Source organism: Lycium ferocissimum, chromosome 5 (genome assembly GCF_029784015.1).
Source record: "Lycium ferocissimum isolate CSIRO_LF1 chromosome 5, AGI_CSIRO_Lferr_CH_V1, whole genome shotgun sequence".
In the NCBI taxonomy this organism is placed as follows: Eukaryota; Viridiplantae; Streptophyta; class Magnoliopsida; order Solanales; family Solanaceae; genus Lycium; species Lycium ferocissimum.
Window position 1 is genome coordinate 28,589,301 of NC_081346.1, and position 20,153 is coordinate 28,609,453.

The 20,153-nt window shown below is 33.3% G+C and overlaps 1 long non-coding RNA gene across 1 annotated transcript; it reads left to right on the forward strand.

Annotated features, from left to right (window-relative positions):
* Positions 1-5,803: 5,803 nt before the first annotated feature.
* On the forward strand, positions 5,804-6,230 carry LOC132056642 (uncharacterized). The gene is made up of 2 exons (XR_009414877.1): positions 5,804-5,939; positions 6,155-6,230. It is a non-coding gene; the product is annotated as an uncharacterized LOC132056642 (long non-coding RNA).
* The last annotated feature ends 13,923 nt before the right edge of the window (positions 6,231-20,153 follow it).

The following is a 20,153-nucleotide window of genomic DNA, read 5'->3' on the forward strand; positions in this document are numbered from 1 at the left end:
TTGATGTGTTGCCGGATACCAAGCCTATTTCTATTCCTCCTTACGGAATGGCTTCGGCAGAATTGAAAGAGCTAAAGGCACAGTTGAAAGATTTATTTGAGAAGGGGTTTATTAGATCCAGTTCATCACCGTGGGGAGCACCGGTCCTATTTGTAAGAAAGAAAGATGGCTCCCTACAAATGTGCATCGATTATAGGCAGTTGAATAAGGTGACAATAAAGAACAAATATCCTTTTCCGAGAATTGATGATTTATTTGATCAGCTACAGGGTGCCAAGTGGTTTTTCAAAATAGACTTGAGGTCAGGTTATCATCAAGTGAGGGTTAAAGAAGAAGATATTTCCAAAACAGCTTTTAGAACGAGATATGACCATTATGAATTTCGGGTGATGTCATTGGGGTTAACTAATGCCCCGGCAGTGTTCATGAATTTGATGAATAATGTATTCAGGCCTCTCTTGGATTTATTCGTAATAGTATTCATTGACGATATTTTGGTATACTCTCGCATAGAATCAGAACATGCAGACCATTTACGTATTGTTTTTGGAATTCTTCGAACTCGAGAATTGTATGCAAAATTCTCAAAGTGTGAGTTTTGTTGAATTCGGTGACATTCTTAGGTCATGTTATTTCAGATGATGGTATTCGAGTTGACAATCAGAAAATTGAAGCTGTGAAGACTTGGCCAAGGCCTACGACGCCTACAAAAGTCCGTAGTTTTCTGGGATTGGCATGTTACTATAGAAGGTTCGTAGAAGGATTTTCCTCTATTTCCGCCCTATTGACGAAGCTAACGCAAAAGTCAGCTAAATTTCAGTGGAATGATGCTTGTGAACGCAGCTTCCAAGAGTTGAAGGACATATTAACCTCAGCCCTAGTCTTGACACTCCCAGAAGGGCCAGATGGTTATGTGGTATATTGTGATGCTTCCGGTGTTGGGTTAGGATATGTGTTAATGCAGCACGGTAAAGTCATCGCTTATGCTTCGGGACAATTGCGAAAACATAAAAAGAACTACCCGACTCATGATATCGAATTGGCTACAGTTATTCATGTATTAAAGATGTGGAGACATTACTTGTATGGTGTGCATGTTGATATCTATACAGATCACAAGAGTCTTCAATATATTTTCAAAGAGAAGGAGTTGAATGCGGCGAGAGGCGGTGGTTAGAATTATTGAAAGATTCTGATGTGAATATTTTATATCACCCCGGAAAGGCAAATGTAGTAGCTGATGCGCTTAGCCGCCGATCGATGGGCAGCCTATGTGAAGTTCCTTCGGAAAAGAAAGTATTGATTCATGAGCTCCACCAACTAGCTAATCTTGGAGTACGTTTAGTTGATTCAGGTAGTGCAGGAGTTGGTATTAATAATGCCATAGTTTCATCCTTAAATATGGAAGTGAAAGAGCCTCAATATGAAGATCCTCAGTTGAGCCATTATAGAGACACATTTCATGAAAAAGAGAAGTCTCCATTTGAAACTTCTATGGATGGAATTCTTAGCTACCGAGGCAGGCTATGTGTTCCGAATGTTGCAGAATTGCGTCGTCAAATTCTAGAAGAAGCTCATTATTCTCGGTATTCCATTCATCCAGGAACGACAAAGATGTATCACGATCTTAAGTTGATTTATTGGTGGGATGGAATGAAGAAAGACATAGTAGAATTTGTAGCCCAATGTCCAAATTGCCAGCAAGTGAAAATCGAACATCAAAAGCCAGGAGGATTATTGCAAGCAATGGAGATCCCTACTTGGAAATGGGAAGTGATCAACATGGATTTTATTGTGGGATTACCCCGTTCCCGAAGCAAGTATGATTCCATATGGGTGATCGTGGACAGACTCACGAAAGCAGCTCATTTTCTTCTGTCGAACCATATACTCGGCGAGAAGATTATGCAAGGTTGTATCTCGAGGAGATTGTGCGACTCCATGGTATTCCGATATCTATTATCACAGATAGAGGAGCGCAATTTACAGCCAAGTTCTGGAAATCCTTCCAAGAAGGCTTAGGTACTCAAGTAAAGCTTAGCACGGCATTTCATCTGCAAACTAATGGGCAAGCCGAATGTACTATTCAGACCTTGGAGGATATGCTACGGGCCTGTGTACTAGATTTCGGTGGTAGTTGGGATGACCACTTACCTTTAATTGAGTTTACATATAACAATAGCTACTATTCCGGTATCAAATGGCTCGTATAAAGCTTTATATGGAAGGAAGTGTAGATCCCAATTGGATGGTTTGAAATAGGAGAAGTACGGCTAATAGGCCACGAGTTGATTCAACAAGCGGTAGAAAAAGTCAAGGTGATCGAGATCGATTGTTGACGGCCCAAAGTCGCCAAAAATCTTATGCGAACAACCGCCGGCGAGACTTAGAATTTCAAGTTGATGATTGGGTATTTTTGAAGGTGTGCCAATGAAAAGGTGTGATGAGATTTGGCAAGAAAGGAAAGTTAAGTCCTCGATACATTGGACCTATAAGATTATCCGCAAGGTGGGTCAAGTAGCTTATGAATTGGACTTGCCTTTAGAACTTGAATCGGTCCATCCGGTTTTCCATGTCTCGATGCTCCAAGTGTGTTGGAGATCCTACGAGGATTGTGCCAATAGATGATGTTCCAAGTGACAGAAAAGCTAGTCTATGAAGAAGTGCCCATTGCCATATTAGACAGGCAAGTACGGAGACTTCAAAATAAGGAAGTAGCCTCAGTTAAAGTCTTGTGGCAAAATAACAACCGAGAAGAAATGACTTGGGAGGAGGAAGAAAAGATGAAATTCACATACCCGCACTTGTTTTATCCCCCGGAAGAGATCCATGAGGAGACATCGCGATTATGAGGTATGTATGTTTTCTTTTTATGCATATGGGTCGTGTGTAGCCAACTTATATTGCTATTGTTTTGTGGCCCTGTGAGGCATGTTTATTATGGGATGTTGTGACAGGATGGTAGTGCCATATTACAGGGGAAACTCTGGCGAAATTTTCGTAGAATTTCCGAGTGCTTAACATTCGAGGACGAATGTTCTAAAAGGGGGGAAGAATGTTACACCTCAAAAAATTTCCCGTTAACGTACAGTGAATAGACTAATGAAGGGCACGACGTATATGATGTTTTGATAAGTAAGAAATAACATTTGATGATTCTAAATGAGATTTCAAAGACATTGAGGTAGGAAACGGAAGTTGTTAAGGGAGGCAAAGCTTATGTTGTGTTTTGGAAAAGTTCCGTAAAGTACCGAGCTAATGTTGACTTAATGATGTCTTAAGGAGGAGTTATAACGATCCTTAGATTGGTAATGAAGTGTTAAACAAGTGTCAAGAAGGTTCCATAAGGATTGGAGATCAAACGAACGACGGAGATCATTTCAGGGAAATGGGGTTATCCACTTATACGGTCCGTATAAAGTTATACGGTCCGTATAACACCCAACAGGAAGATGTTTTCCCTGATGGTGAACCATGGACACTTATACGGACCGTACAATGTTATACGGACCGTATAAGTGGTCCGTATAATGCCCAAGCTGATTAAGTTGCAAATATAAATACATGTTCCCCCTTCACTAATTTCATTTCCCACACTTCTTCATCTCTCTCAAGACCTCTAGAAGGTTCTACATACTTCATCTACAAGAATAAAAGGAAAGCAAAGATCAATATCAAGAATTCAAGTGAATCAAGTGCATGAAGCTCACTAGGGTCCATCAAGTCAAGAATTCTCTTGGAAGTGAAGCTAGGGTTTTGGCTCAAGTGAAGTATTTCCACTCAAGGCTTAGTCCTACACTATCTAAGGTAAGTTTTATGGTATTTTCATGTTGTTTAAGGTATTGAGAAGTTGAAACACTTGGATTGTAGAAGGATATAGAAAATGGGTCATGAATGTAAGAATAGTGTCACTTTTGAGTAGTAGTTTGGAGTGAATAATGAATATTGATATGTTATGATTGTAAGTATGTTATGAATGACATTTAGAACATGGGATAAGTATTATATGTGAGAAAACGCAATAGTGAACTATGACCATGATTATGGAGAAATTGAAGTGAAATTAAGAGATATGGATAATGTAGATGAATGATGATTGTTGCTTATAATATTGTGAATGTTGTTATGGATGTTTGGGAGTTGATATGGAATATGAGAAAAATTGTATAAACAAAGGAAATGCTGCCCAATTTTCTCTAGCTTTAGTAAACACGTTCTTATAATCGATTAGCTAATGTTAATGCGAATTCTCTTGAAGGTAGAAACGCGAGCATCGAAGGAGAATGATCAAACGATAGAATAGGTAAACGAAAGAGGTATGTAAGGCTAGTCCCTTCTTTCTAAGGCATGACTCCATGGCATGAATTTTCCTACATTTCCATGACTTTCCTACACATCGGAAACTATAAGTCTATGGTTATAAAGAGCTTTTCATAAGGTAAAGAAAAGAGATACGATGTGAGCATGATGATGAGGACTATGAGTTGAGCCTAAAAGTTCTAAAGTCCATGATATGTTAATTCCATAAAGTTCTTGCTATGAATACGATATGATGTTTCTACAATCTAATGACCTTAAGTATAATTCCATTGATGTTTTTCCTTGTGTGCACTCACCTTAAAACGTTAGTTCCTCCAAGGTGAGATATGACGATTATGATCACTCCATAATGTAATTGAGGGTTTACGACCTTATGTCACCCCGACGTAGCTATAGTTGCCTTCAAGTTCTAATGTATGCTTTGGTGATAAATATATAATGATGCTAAGTTATGATAAGGTCATGATATGCCTATGAGATGTATAATAATGATAAGTCTATAATATGCACGATGATATAATTCCACCGTGCCTAAATGGCCGGACATGTCACCGCGAAGGCGGGCTGCTTGTGATTCCACCGTGCCCAAATGGCCGGACATGTCACCGCTAAGGCGGGCTGCTTATGATTCCACCGCGCCTAGAAGGCCGGACATGATCACCACTAGTGGGTGGCATACGATGGTTACCCGGACGCGGGTTAACGATGATGATATATATATATATATATATATATATATAGATGATGCATGCGCTATGGTATTACATGTAATATGCTTATGTATGATATATGTATGAAATGTATCCGCACTTAAAGGTCACGAGGTTATATTTTCATCCTACGTCTTATGATTTCTATATTATGTTTATTTCATTCATGCCTTACACACTCAGCACAATGTTCGTGCTGACGTCCGTTTTCTTTGGATGCTGTGTTCATGCCCACAGGTAGACAAGGAGGTGATCCAGACTCGTAGGAGCTATTAGCTGACTTGAGAGCACTCCATTGTTCCGGAGGTGCCATTGATTATTCTTTTGTGTATATATATATATGTTTTGGGCATGACGGGGTCCTGTCCCGTCCTTATGTCTAGTACTCTAGTAGAGGCTCGTAGATGCGTATGTGTGGGTAGGATGGTCTCACAGTTTCTCCTCGTATGTATATACATTATTTTGATTTTGATAGCCGAATGACTCATGTATATAAAGTAAATATGTTTCAAGTGAAAAGTGGTTTTACTATGATTTGAGTATAAGATTAACGAATGAATGCTTGATGTGTATGATGAGTAATAGAATGAGTGGTGCTCGGTGGTTGGCCCCAGGTACCCGTCATGGCCCGTAGTCGGGTCGTGACACTTAAATTTCAAGTTAAACTCAAAATTCAAGCTTTTATGGTTCTCCCTCCTTTTGAATGGTGAGGGTTGTCCCTCCTTTTGAATGGTGAGGGTTGGGGTTCTATTTATAGAGCCCCCAAAACAATTAAAACCCTAGAACCAACGATGTGGTACAAAGTGAGATTTTTCATAAAACAACTTGAAAAATGAATTCTACGGTCTAGATTGACCCTTGCTAATAACGAATGGCTCGATTTGAGCCTGGTCTCTCTCGGTCCAGTTAGTTCGAACTCGACCAATGAGGAACAAGGATGTACAGTGACAATATAACAAATATAACACAGAAAATCAAATCTTTGACTCAAAATTTAAGAGAAAAAGTAAAAGAAAAAGGCGTATTACCGTGTTTGGATGATATAAGGTGGAATTATGATGGAAGCATTTATTGTTAGCTTGGAAAGGGGGGTACACGACTGCAAAACCCTGTGCTTCCTGCAGCGTTGCCATTTTTGACATGAAAGAGAAGAGAAAAGTGAGGCGGCAGCTTAGGGTTTAGGGGTAAAGGGGAGAGGGGGGGGGGGGGGAGAGGAGAGAGTATAGTGGTGCGTTTGGTATTAAATGAAAGCATTAAAGGGGTATTACCCCTTAACTGAAAAGAACTTGGGTTGGGTCACGCTCATTTGGGCTGGACTCGGTCCGGATTTTAAAAGAAATGGACAGGCCCCTTTATATTGTGTATGCCTATATGTATATTTAACGTATATACGTGTATGAAGGGCAGAACGGGTATTTTAACAAATGGACCAAAATTAAAATTATTGATTATTGACCATAGTATTTTAATTAGGACGTCATTAACCTGTTAATTTAAAATGCTGCCAATTATGTAAATGGGCTTAATTTGTAAATACAGCCTTAATTGATTTTAAATCTAACTGATTATTTCAATTATGGCCATATTTAGCCTAATTAGCCAATTAAAGTTAAATTACACTAATGACCTTAATTGATTTAAACAAATGATTATCATAATTAAACACTAGAAATAATTATGATTAATTCTAACAAATTATGCACATGCACATTGAGTATGCAGAATTGAGGATTGAGGGGTAAAATGGTCAATTCTTTTAATTAATCAAATTCCTTGGACTGAATGAAATAAACTATATTGCTAATTAATTTTGGCAATTTAAATAATCAAATAAATAATTATTTAAAATTGCTTTTCTCTTGGGTTAAATCTAGCAAATAACCCATAATTGTTATAAAATGTGCCAATTAATTCCTAAATGATTTATAACATTATAGAAATTATTTTATCATATAAGAATGGTAAAATACTTATCTAAATAATTTTATAAAATCATTTTGACCTTAAAAAATGCATGGTTCACTTTGTTTATCATCGAAGGACTCTGAGTAATTAAAATAAATTACGGGAGGTCAAAAATTAAGTATCAACACAAGAAAAAAAAATTGTAGTAACTAGCTATTCTTTAATATAATCTTTCCATATTGTACGAACAATCTCTTCACGACGAGCATGCATTTCCAGATTAGATGTCCAACTCTCCTTTCAGAAGACGGCGTGCTAAGAGTCAGGTGTTCTGGCAACGAATTTACAACATAGAAAAATTGAACAATTAGAAGGTAGAACATACCTATATAGAAAAAATAAAAATAAAAAGATTAATAAACTCATTGGCTCATCCCCACCCCCTAAAAAGGGTACAAACATTAAGATTGAACGATTCTTCTGATTGTACTTCTGAAAATCAGATGAGAGGGCCTCGTGTGCAGCTTTCTCTAAGAGACTACAGCAGGGACAACACTATCTGGCCATCGAAACATGTCACTCTAAAAATAATCCAACAAAACAATATTTCCAAGTAAATCACCACAGATGCTAGCAACTATACTTAAATTTTGCCAATCATCAAAATCATTGGAAAGAAGAATTCTTACATCAGCACCGTTGTCTAGAGACTCATTCACATGTTTTACAGATCAGTGTTACCCGTAAGATGACCGAGAAGACGAATCAACATTTTTACTCTGAGTCGATTTTTCGTCAGTTTCATCAACAACCATATCATCATGTTCATATTCAGTGAATATTCCAGTCACCACTTTGGTGTTCATGGAGGAACATGGTAGACATAATTAATTGGGTCATAAATAAATGGGCCTTTTTTATAAAATACAAAAGTTTGGGGCAGTTTTTAAAAGTTTTGAAAAGGCTTTCATAGATCTTGGCCCAAAAACAGGTTTGAGCCAGAATTTGGGATTTGAAGATTTATTTTCAAAGTCTGTCAAAATTTTATGGCCAAACAAAAATTTTCAAAATATGCTCCCAAAATCTATGGCCAAACGGGAGCTAAAGACCAGCTCATTTGAAGGAAAAAATTAAAGACCAGCACAAAATAGGGGCAAAAATGACCACATTATTTAAGTAAAAATCTCCATAAGGCCCCTTTTTTTTTGTTTGGATTGTTTTCAATGACCAATAAATAGTAGGGGAAGGTCAAGTTACATAAATACTAGCAAATGAGTAAATTATTACATAATCTACAACCAATTTCATTATTACATTTGATATACTAAAAATGAACCTATTCTCTCTCTCGAAATCAAGAAATTCACATTATCAAAAAATCCCTAAATTTAAGCTAATTCATTTTTTATGTCTTTATCAGTTATAAGGTGATTTATGAAGATTCGCTAATCATAAATAGAAAAAAGGCATTGTTTCCATATATGAATAATGTTTTTCATCAAGAAGCTTTTTTGTTTTACTTTTTTTTTTTTTGGTGTGGAAACAAATTAGATATTATGATGACCACCAATGATGAAAATCTTCTGCTAAAATCATATTTGATAGTCTTTTTAAAAATGATATATACTTGATATACAATTAATACATAATTTACACTTAGAATAACACACACACGCACACACTTAATTTTCACTTTTACATTTGCACTAGGTATATTGTTTATATGTGTATATTATACTATATACATTTTTAGTATGAAGTGTACTTATACCGTATATTAGTGATTTTAGTTTCTCATTAGGAAATTTTTTTGTTTTACATTTTTTTGTTGTGTGGAAACAAAGTAGATATTATAATGATCACCACTAAAAATCTTCTGCTAAAATCATATATGATAGTCTTTCTAAAAATGATATATTAATGATGTATATTTGATATATACAATTAATACATAATTTATACTTAGAATAGTATATCGTATATATATTGTTTATACATATAATACAGTATATTTAATATACATATGTAATTAATTTTCACTTTTACATTTGCACTAATATATCGAATATACTGTTTATATGTGTATATTATATTATATACATTTTTATGATGAAGCATGTTTATACCGTATACTATATCTGTGTGTGTATGTGTGTTCAACTTACTTAGATACTCCCTCCGTTAAACAAAAATAACACAACCAATTATCTAACACAAGACGAAAAGCACAAATAATACCTTAACGTGCTATCAAATATTTTGTTATTATCTTTTTAATTAAATTAACAATTTGAATATACCATATATTTTTTAGGTATATTTTCATGTACTTTTCTTATACCATATTTCCATATACCATATCTATTCATGTACTTTTCTTAATACTAGTTTAGTGTACGTGCGTTGCACGTGGTGTATCGTGTCAAACAATAAACATATACATAGATTATTGGACAATAAAAATTGACTTAGTTAATTAAATCACGGCATGATAATAATTAGAAAATCATGAAGTAGCAAATATATAATTTTTAAGACTAAATTCACGTATAACAACAATATAAATGAAGAAAATAAACATCATAACTCTAGACATACACGCAAATATATAATAATTGTATGAACATAAAAAGTGTAAGGTCAATATGCATAACAAAAAATAAAACGACGACAGATACCTTCAACCTAAAATCCTAGCCAAAACTATTTCATATAAGTTTAAAAAAAGAAAAAGAAAAAAAAAACAAATTTGTCCAGCCTTTCATGAATTGGGTTTTCTACGAAAGTAACATCATCATCCACATCACACAGTTGGCTCTGCACCAATCTGATTTAGTTTCACTTGCCCCTATATAAAATTGCAAACAAAAACACACAATCAGTTTATCATGGTACACAACTACACACGTTCAATTTGAGTTGGAAAGTTATTCGGATCCCGACAACGAATTTTCTTTCGTAAAAAAATGAGGCAGTTTTCTTTTGCCAAAAATTAAGGCATTCTACCAAAAGTAATGGCAGATTTTTATTGAAGTTTTTATTTTAACATGAAATTTTAAGTTGAAATCAATTGCTATATATTAACTTGGCATGTATATGCTTGTGGGGATGGTTACGAAAATTCAAAGTGGATAAAATTTTAATTCCATTCTACGCACTTTCAACATTAAAGTACTATTTTGTGTCTCCAAAAAATTATTGTCCCGGTGTTTTCTCGCATGTCTTTTTCTTAACTTCTAAAATAATAAGTTTTAGTAGGAATTTTTATTTTATTCCAAATTATTAAGCATTAATGGAGGTTCTAAGGGGAAATACATTTTTTAATAAACTCTAAAATAATAAGTATTAGTAGGAGTTCTAGAATTCTTCTATAATTTACCTTTTTTGTTTTATTAAGCATTAATGGAAGCTCTAAGGGGAAAGATCTTAACATGCAGCAATCGAGTTAATAAAAGTACCTACAAATATGCAACAATCGAATAGGATCGAACTTATTTTCCTTTTGTAACGAAAATAGACTTCTTGAAGAGAAAAATTCCTCGAACAATTATGAGTACTTTGTGCATTATTAAATACTTAATAATTTAAGGAAAATAGTAAATGAGAATTTTGTCTAGTTTAGTGTACGTGCAACTGTATCGCGTCAAACAATAAATATATACATAAATTATTGGAAAACAAAAATTGACTTTAAAATAAATGCAATATATGTTTAAATGATGAATAAATATTATTATGTTGATGCAAATTTGGGAAAAATTACCTTTTCAGCTTCTGAAAAACAATTTGTTTTCTCCCAAAATCTCAATCAAATGCCTCACTTTTTTAAAATAAGTACTTTTTGGTTAAAAAATATACACTTTTGACCTCCCAAAGGCTTGACCAAACAGGCTATTAGAGTGGTTTGAACTCACTTATCATCTTACCTATAACATAAAAAAGTTGGGACAACAAAAATTGGTATTTTATGTGTTAATATAATACAACAAAAGAAAAATATCTATAACTGGAAATCTTATAAAAATAACTTAGAATCTAAAACATACCAATATTGTTGTTCATTCAGGCACAAACTGCATTAGCCAAAGAAGAAGAAAGTCACCACGTTAAATGAGTACTTCTGACTTTTTCATCCTCAAATCTACAGAATGATTTGGGAAAAATAACAATTCATAAACATACAATGAATAACATTATTTGTTTTGTAACATGATTTGTTCTTTGCATCAAAAATCACGATGAAATTAACTTCTTTTGTCTATTTCGTCAACTAAACAAAATTAAGAAACATCATGTTCAATTTCAATATAAAGCCCCAATTTACTTGATTATTACAAGTCCAATTACCTTTAAAAATAGCAGTTTTGAAGTCCTAAATATTAGAAAATAATTAAATATTTATTCCTAAATAAATATAAAGAAAATAATTAAACTATAATTCCATTTCGATGTATTTAGTTATCTCAAACTCTATTCGTCTATATATCTATTAGAATCTGAAAGTTCTACAATTCGACCCCATCTTAATAACTCAAAAGTACACGGCTTTGTTCGTTTGTGACACTTAAAGATATTAACCATTGAAAAGCGCCTTCTCATTCCTCCTCTGAAAAACCAATTGTGATTCATATATTATAAATGAGAAACCACGTCATAAGCAAAAAAATCTCAAAACTTTGAATGATTAAAGACATACTTGACCATTTAGATTGCTAGTAAAAGCAAGGAGAGCATAAGCAAGAAATTTAACGAAGCGGAGTTTTATAATTGGAAGTCCTACAATGAATAAGCAAAAATAAGAAGTTAAACCTAAATCAAACCAAAACAAACTATAAAATAAATCAGACAAACCTAAATTTCTCTGGATACGCTTATATAGCCGGCTTCTTCTTCTTCTTCTTCTTCTTCTTCTTCTTCTTCTTCTTCTTCAGGTCTCCAAATTTAATTAGAATACGCTTATACAGGACTTCTTCAAGTCTCCAAATTTGGAATGAAATGAAAGGGAATAAGGACTTTCTTTAATAAAACTAAGCATATTTATTATAGAATATTTAAAAATGTTTGCTTACTCGTGCAACTGTGCGTATAAATTTGGTTCCCATGGTATGGTAAACTTCATTATTAAAAGACTTATAATTAGATCTGAATTCCTATTAGTCATTAGTAAAAATCTAATGAAAGTTACGCTATATGCACCTTTTTTAACTAATAGAAAGAAGCTATTACTTTGCCAAAATCAAATAAGGAACAAATTCATTTAACCTAAATATACCAAAAATAACAGTGAATTTTTTACTTTTCCAATATATATATATATTATTAGTGTTTATGAAAATGGTAAATGACAATCTTGTCTATTGTGGAGTCTTTTAATGAAGGGCAAAAAGTTCAATCAATATTTCTAAGACTCTTCGTACTTTTAGTATAATATAGATTAATATATTCAAATTATTTCTTTTAGTCACAAAAAAATAATTGCATCAGTCATCAAGTGGAAATAAAAAAAGAAGAATAAAGAGCAAATGAAAGAAAAAAAAAATTGATTTTTTTTTTTTTGAAAAATTAGTGAGATTTTTTTGGGGGGCGGGGGGGGGGGGGGGATGATTTTGAAAGAAAGAGAAAGTAAAAAGTGGATATACTTTAATGGTAGTAACTCCTAAACTTAAAGTATTATTGATATTTTAGGAATGTAAAAGGTTGTATTTTTGTAATTAAAAAATTTAAAATTTTGAATAAGTTGTATTTATGTAATTTTTAGAAAGTAGTTGTAATCTTTTTAATTACTATTTAAAAAGTTATATTTGTTTGACTTTTCCTAAATAGTAAGTGGGGCCCTGAAACAAAAAGGAAAAATTGCCATAAGCACAAAGAAAGAAGAAATAGCACGTTTTCCCCTTCAAATGGACGGGCAATTTGTAGGATTGCCCTTCGCTGGGGGTGGTCTTTAATTTTTTCTGCTCAAAATGGTGGTCTTTAACTTTTGCCTTTCAGGCAGAAATTCTGGCTTAAGGCAGAATTTGATACAAATTTTGTACATGGACAGAATTTGCAAATTTCTGCTCATGCAAATTCTGCCTTCATGGGCAGATTTAAGACAGAATTTGCATGATCCTAATTTTGCATTAAGGCAGAATTTTGCAACTTCAACCTTGCGTCTTTTTTTTTTTTTTTTTTGAGCTGGGGTTCAAAGCCACAATCTCGAGGTATTAAGCGAAGGGCAAAACTTAAAGACCACCAATTTGAAGGACAAAAATTAAAGACCACCCCAAATGAAGGGCAATCCGCGCAAACAAAAGCAAATGGAAAGGTCTTTAATTTTGCCCTTTAAATGGGTTGGTCTTTATTTTTTGCCCTTAACAATCTATTTTATGTCTAGCGGATCATAATTTCTTTAAAGAAGCCGCATAACTTGTAGAATATTATGATTTAAAAATATAAACTTATACCTTGCAAATAAATTGCTATTATTTGTTATGAGAGATATAAATTAAATATCAGCATCGGCATAAGTCCAATGACCCACAAAGAATTGCAACTCTTTACGATTTTCGGGCTATTTTTCTTTTCTTCATATAAAGTAGTAAAAGACTAAAAGAGGCATATTTCCTTTTACTTTCTTCAAGCTTAAATAACCAAAGAGTGTGAGCCAGTGATGCATACTATATGAAGCTTCATGAATCTGATCGCATATTGAAAATTTAAATAGTAAGCCATGACATAAACATTACCTTAGCGTCTTGACATCGATTTTGGATCCTTTATATGCAACCTGCCTATTTGGCTGTCGGTCCGATCCTCGTTAAGTTTGGATTGCGTGTTTCACATGATAGCTGAGAAACGAGACCTAAGTATCGGTAGTTGAATCATGTCGGTTGACACATAAATATTAAATTTGGATGGAAATGAGAAACCTTTGTTAGAAAAAGAGACTTCATAATAACCTTCCGGAATCTAGGATATCAAGAAGATGGATGCACTCTTACAAAGAAATGAATTCAAGATTTTCAGTAGTTAAATTTTTAAGTTCGTAACATGAACTCAATATCGTGGACATCAAAAAATTATATGATTTTAAGTCGAACCTCTAAAAGATAAGCCAAATATACATTCGGGTTTCTAAGAGGCTAGTCTAACCTAAATTCTAGCTCGACCCTATATAAGGGATACATATTCCCTTGAAAAGACATCTCGAATATCCCATAAATTGTTTGTATTTAAAAAGAAATGAAGTCATCAAATATTGTTTGTCTTTCTTAAAACATGAAGTTGATCAAGAGGCGATCTTCCTCAATATCAATCCGAAATATTGAAGTGCTGCTTGACGTTCTTGACAATGAAATACATCACAAGGACTTCCAAATCATCTTACGTTCGAGAAAAACACTATTAACGGCCCTCGAATCTTGGAGAAAGTTTAGAAAAAAAGAATCGAGAGAATACACAAAATTATACTTTTGAAATTATAGGTTCAAATTAATTTATTTTTTATAATATAATTAACCAATCTACGCTTTGTCAAAATTTTATATGGGGATCAATTAAACCCGTTACCTATATGTTACATCCTCTACCGCTATCAATTTTAATATAGATGTTTGTTTTACGGTGACAAAAGTAGGATGGTGATTTCAATATGTCTGACTATTGAGAATTTCGAAAGAATAAATCAAACGGAAATAGAAAGAAGAAAAAAAAAAACTTAAGTGAAATTTAAGTGATGAGTGACCATAAACACGAGTTTTTAGCTATACTTTGTCTCTTATTCACTACACTTTAATCGCATTTGAGCTTGAATATGATTATTTTATATTTATTGCGTGTGTTTTATTGTGTAGGAATAAAGTGTCGCAAAAATAAAAAACTTTGGAGCAAAAATTGAACAAAAAGACGTCAACTTATAATTGGAAAAAAAGCAATCCAAAATACAACGGTGAAGAAATTAATTTTGGAGCAGGACAAGGAGTAAAATAAAATGGAGGACACATAAAACTTGTCTATGTGGCATCGTTAAGCAAAATGTTTGGCCATCAAAGGAACAGTTTGATTGTGTCTCATGGAATTCAGTGGACGAAGCTATATTTGGATATTATGTCTATGTGGCAACACCAAGGAGACCTAATTCCCTCAAAGTTTAAAAGCAAAAAGGCAGGTCACGATGGGGAGGGGGTGACGCTCTCAATAACGCATCCGGACTGAATTAGCCAATTTTTCCTATTTTATTTGGACAAGGTTAATTTCGGCTGGGATTTTCCTACACCTATAAATACTCTCTAAACACATTTTTGAAGGGACTTCTGACCTAGGAGGCATTGGAGGTGCGTAGAAGAGGATTGGACGGCCGAATTCGTTACTTTTCATCACGATTCGATTCAATACGGAAGTTTGGATCAATTGTCGATTGTAATGTTTTCTACTTCTATTTCTACTATGTTCTTTTATTCTATTATGGAGTAGTTTCTTATGGGGTTTTGACAGACATGATGTAATGATTGACGTTTTTGGATTCGATTCTTGTTTTATTGCTTGAATTCGTTAACATAAGTTTTGAATTGAATTACAGAGTTATTTACTATTTTATTTAATCGAAAGATGAATAGTTTGGTGAATATCTTCGCATTATTTTGTTTGGTTTTAATTGGTGATTCTTTTAAGTAATCGAAAGAGCTTCTTGAATTATTGGTTGAACCAAGAAAGGAAAATATTCGAGAGACGTTTTCCTTGAGACTAAACCCTTAATGTTTCTTGCATATGTTCACAGGCTTTTCATCAGTCTTTAATTCATGGATAGTAGTTTTATTTGATTATTGAGATATTTTTGGATGCTTTAATCGGAAGAGAAAGTGTTTTATGAATTATCTTAATATAAATCTGATTTAGCTCATGATTGAATGATTTTATTAGGTAATCGGAAGACACTCTTGAATAATTTATCTTGGGTTATAAGCTGACGATATTCGTGAGAAGTCGTCTGAAGATCTATTTCTATCCATAATTTTTGAACATTCTCAGGGCTAGCATTAGTTTAATTTGTGAAATCTGTATAAATAATCGGAAGATGTTTATCAGATTCTAGAGTAAACTAATTACTTATTGAATTCAAGAGACTCAATAAAATTTAGAGGAGAATGATAAAACGAATCGAAGCTAATTGCTAAAATCTTGCATCTGTCTTGTCTACTACCCTTACTTCTCATATTAATAGTAACTTGCTTTCGTCGTCAATTGTCTTTAATTACGTTGTAGTCGATAATCGTCGTTTATAGCCACAACAAACTCAAATTTTTATTTCCCGAATAATACTGAGCAAGGTTCCGTTTGAGTAATTATTTGTACCAATCCCTATGGAGACGATCTTAAACTATACTATCTTTGACTAGCGAAGCGCTTAATTTATATTGTGTTTTGCGCTTGTCAGTAAGACGGGACCCCAGACCTGCTCATCCTCATGGGTGGACCAATTCTTAAAAAAAAAAAAAAAAAAAAAAAGGATAAAAAGTAACAAGAAAGATGCAAGATTTGAAACTCTAGCTTAATTTTAGAGAAAAAAAAATAACAAAACATACATGAGATTTGAACCACCAACTTCAGTTGTGAAGGTGCACCTAATAGTCATTGCACACCATGACTCTTTGAGCTTGGTATATTTAAGTAGCTCTGAAGAAATATAGGCATTATTATACAGGTCTTGGGAGAGGAACATGATTCACGTGCATGAATCCACACCCAGGGGCGGCTCAACTAGTTATGTGGCCTGAAGCTAGATATAAATAAGAGGCCTAAAATGTATCTAACAAATTTATAATTTTGTAACATAAGCTATTTGACCAACTTGCACATCACATTGATCATCACTGACTGCCTAAGCTTCCATCAATGGAGGTATCCGCTAACTCTGCTAATCCAAATTTAACAATATTTTAAAAAATATTCAAGGCTAAAACAATGCTTTTTGAAATTCTAATTGTCTAATTATCTCAAATTTCTGCCACTAAGGAGACATTTGGACAATATGTGGTTGAAGTTCTAAAAACGAATATTTGAAGTTGTAGTTCATAAAAGTATTTGAAAGTTGAAGCTGTGTTTAAACATAAATTTCACCTGAAAAAAATAAAAAGTTGTGGGAGGAAACTTGAAATAGAGAATTTAAAGTATTCCCCATTTTTTTTTCAAACTTCAAATTCTATGTACAAGGTTTATCTGTAGAAATAATCAATTTGATAAGCATATACTTATTTGAAATTAAAAAATTATATATATGAACATGTCAAAATAGTTTCATACATTTTAAACAACTCAAATTTATTTTGAAGTGGAAAAATATGACTTGGTACAATGTGTATAAAAGGATAAGAGTCCCTAAGTATAAATCAGCCTAAACCTGATTTTAATAACGATCATATAATAAAATATCTATAAAAATAATAGAGGAAATAAAATTTTAGGGGCCTTTTAATACTTGGGGCCTAAAGCGGTGACTTTGGCCGCTTGACCCTTCGGCCGGCCTTGTCCACACCCTCCACCTAAATACACATCTGATAACATATTTAATCAAAGCGTTTAGTAAGACGGGACTTATTTTTAAAAAAGTACTTATGTTAGAGAATTAAGATGTTTAGTCAAGTTTTTAGAAGGAAAAAAAAAGTATTTGAGTAGTAATAAAAGTTAATTTTTCGTTGTGGGCAATAATATGAGGTAAGAAGAAGCAAGTTCTATATAAAAGTAGTTTCTTTAGTAGAGAAATACTCTTATTACAAGTACTTTCTTTCTATAAGTGGAAGCACAATTTTTTTTATCCCCAGATCTTTTTAGTACAAAAATACTCTTACTACACATCTACATTTACGTACCAAGTTCTCCCAGTAGTACAGAAAATAGCTTAAGCACGGTTAATGTTGATAAAACATACTATATGACGAAAGCGTCATAAGCATGCTCCTTCTCTCTACTTTGTGATTTTCTCTTTTACATTTTAGTTAAACAAAATTAAAAACTTAATTAAAGTGTCTTGTAACAAATAATTCAAATCACTTACCTATTTGAATAATATTAGTTGTAAAGTGAATATGCTAAGAGCCTTTGCTTATTTTTTTCCATCTTTTCACAGGTTTTGAATTTTGAACTGGAAATCTTAATTTTTTAATCAACTTTTTAGTACATTTTACAACTAACTGCTCATTTTCCCTTTAATTGGCCCCATTTTTTGACAGAAAAGAACGAATGTTAGGTGAGAGGCACAAAGGTTTGGGTTGTCAGATTTTAAGAATTTTCAAGATGCGCGCATCGACGTCTAGCGAACCCGCGACTTTTGTAGGACAGAAAAAAAAAAGTTGAACCAAACTAATACAAAAAAAAATAAAAATACATAAATAGGATTCACGCACTAATTTAGTGCGTGAAAGAACAACCGCAAAATAACGGTTTGGCCTTTCACGCACAAAATTTGTGCGTGAATGAGGCTCTGATATTTGCCCACTTGCACCATCTTCAACCATTCCCTTCATTTTCTTCTTCTTATTAATTAGTTTTTTTATTTTTATTTTTATTTTTTATGGTGAACCTTTTATTATTTTTTTAATTCTTCTTTTTGTTTTCCGTTATTATTCTGTAGGATCTTGCTATCTAATCTTGTTTGATTTATCTTTCTCTGTTTCTTGTGTATAGTTCATTTTGGGGTGGGAACCAAAATGACTCAATAAAAAATCAAGTGAACAAAATACCCCAATAAAAAAAAAAAAGTTACGAAGACGGCTTTTAAGCCTAATCGCTTTAGCGCGGATATTTTACTACGCTAAAGATTTTTTTTTTTCATAGCGCGATTTTTCGCTATAGCTAGCACTGAAGAAAAAAAAATTTGGTAAACTTTTTTTTTTTTTTTTGAAAATACTTAGTGTTTTTTTCATACTTTAACCAACGATTAGTCGTGTGTCAAGACTCCGAAACGTTAATATTTTATATAGAACCTGATATTTTTTTCTGCGTACAATAATGTAGACCCAATACATCAAGGATACATAGACGTTCGGATAGTCATTTTAGGGGTTGAAAAGGTGCCGAAATAAGTTTTGTTTGAAAAAAACTTAGTTTTTTTCCATACTTTGACCAACGATTAGTCGTGTGTCAAGGCTCCGAAACGTCAATATTTTATATAGAACCCGATATTTTTTTCGCGTACAATAATGTAGGCCCAATACATCAAGGATACATAGACATTCGGATAGTCATTTTAGGGGTTGAAAAGGTGCCCGAAGTAAGTTTTGTTTGAAAAAACTTAGTGTTTTTTTTTCTTCATATTTTGACCAACGATTAGTCGCGTGTTAAGACTCCGAAACGTCAATATTTTATATAGAACCTGATATTTTTTCTGCGTACAATAATGTAGGCCCAATACATCAAGGATACATAGACGTTCGGATAGTCGTTTTAGGGGTTGAAAAGGTGCCCGAAGTAAGTTTTGTTTGAAAAAATCTTTAGCGTAGTAAAATACTGCGCTAAAGCAGTTAACAGCTCCGTCTCCGTAACTTTTTTTTTATTGGGGTATTTTGGTTCACTTGATTTTTTATTGAGTCATTTTGGTTCCGGACCCCAAAATGAACTATACACAGTGAAACGAGAGAAGATAAATCAAATAAAGATTAGATAGACCAAGATCCAACGATAATAATAACAGGAAAACAAAAAGAAGAATTAAAAAAGAATAAAAGGTTCACCATAAAAAAAAAAAAATAAAAAAAAAAAAAACTAATTAATAAGAAGAAGAAAATGAAGGGAATGGTTGAAGATGGTGCAAGGAAAGAGGGCAAATATCAGAGCCTCATTCACGCACAAATTTTGTGCGTGAAAGGCCAAACTGTTATTTTTGCAGTTTGGTCCTTTCACGCACTAAATTAGTGCGTGAATCCTATTTATGTATTTTTTTTTTTTTTTGTATTAGTTTGGTTCAACTTTTTTTTTTTCTGTCCTATAAAAGTTGCGGGTTCACATCTAGCAGGTTGGTATAGTGTGGTGCCTTGTTTACCATTCAACTCAGCATAAATTAACACTATCCACCTCAATGAAAATAGAAAGCAGTTAAATGTGTCTATTATGAGGCTCCAACACAAAGGGCCCAATACAAATCTGTACAAGAAATGCATTATGCTTCTTTTAACGTTTCGACCAGCCACTAGCTCTTTAGGTTTAAAAGAACAATCACCTGTTGTACAACACAAACACAAAGGG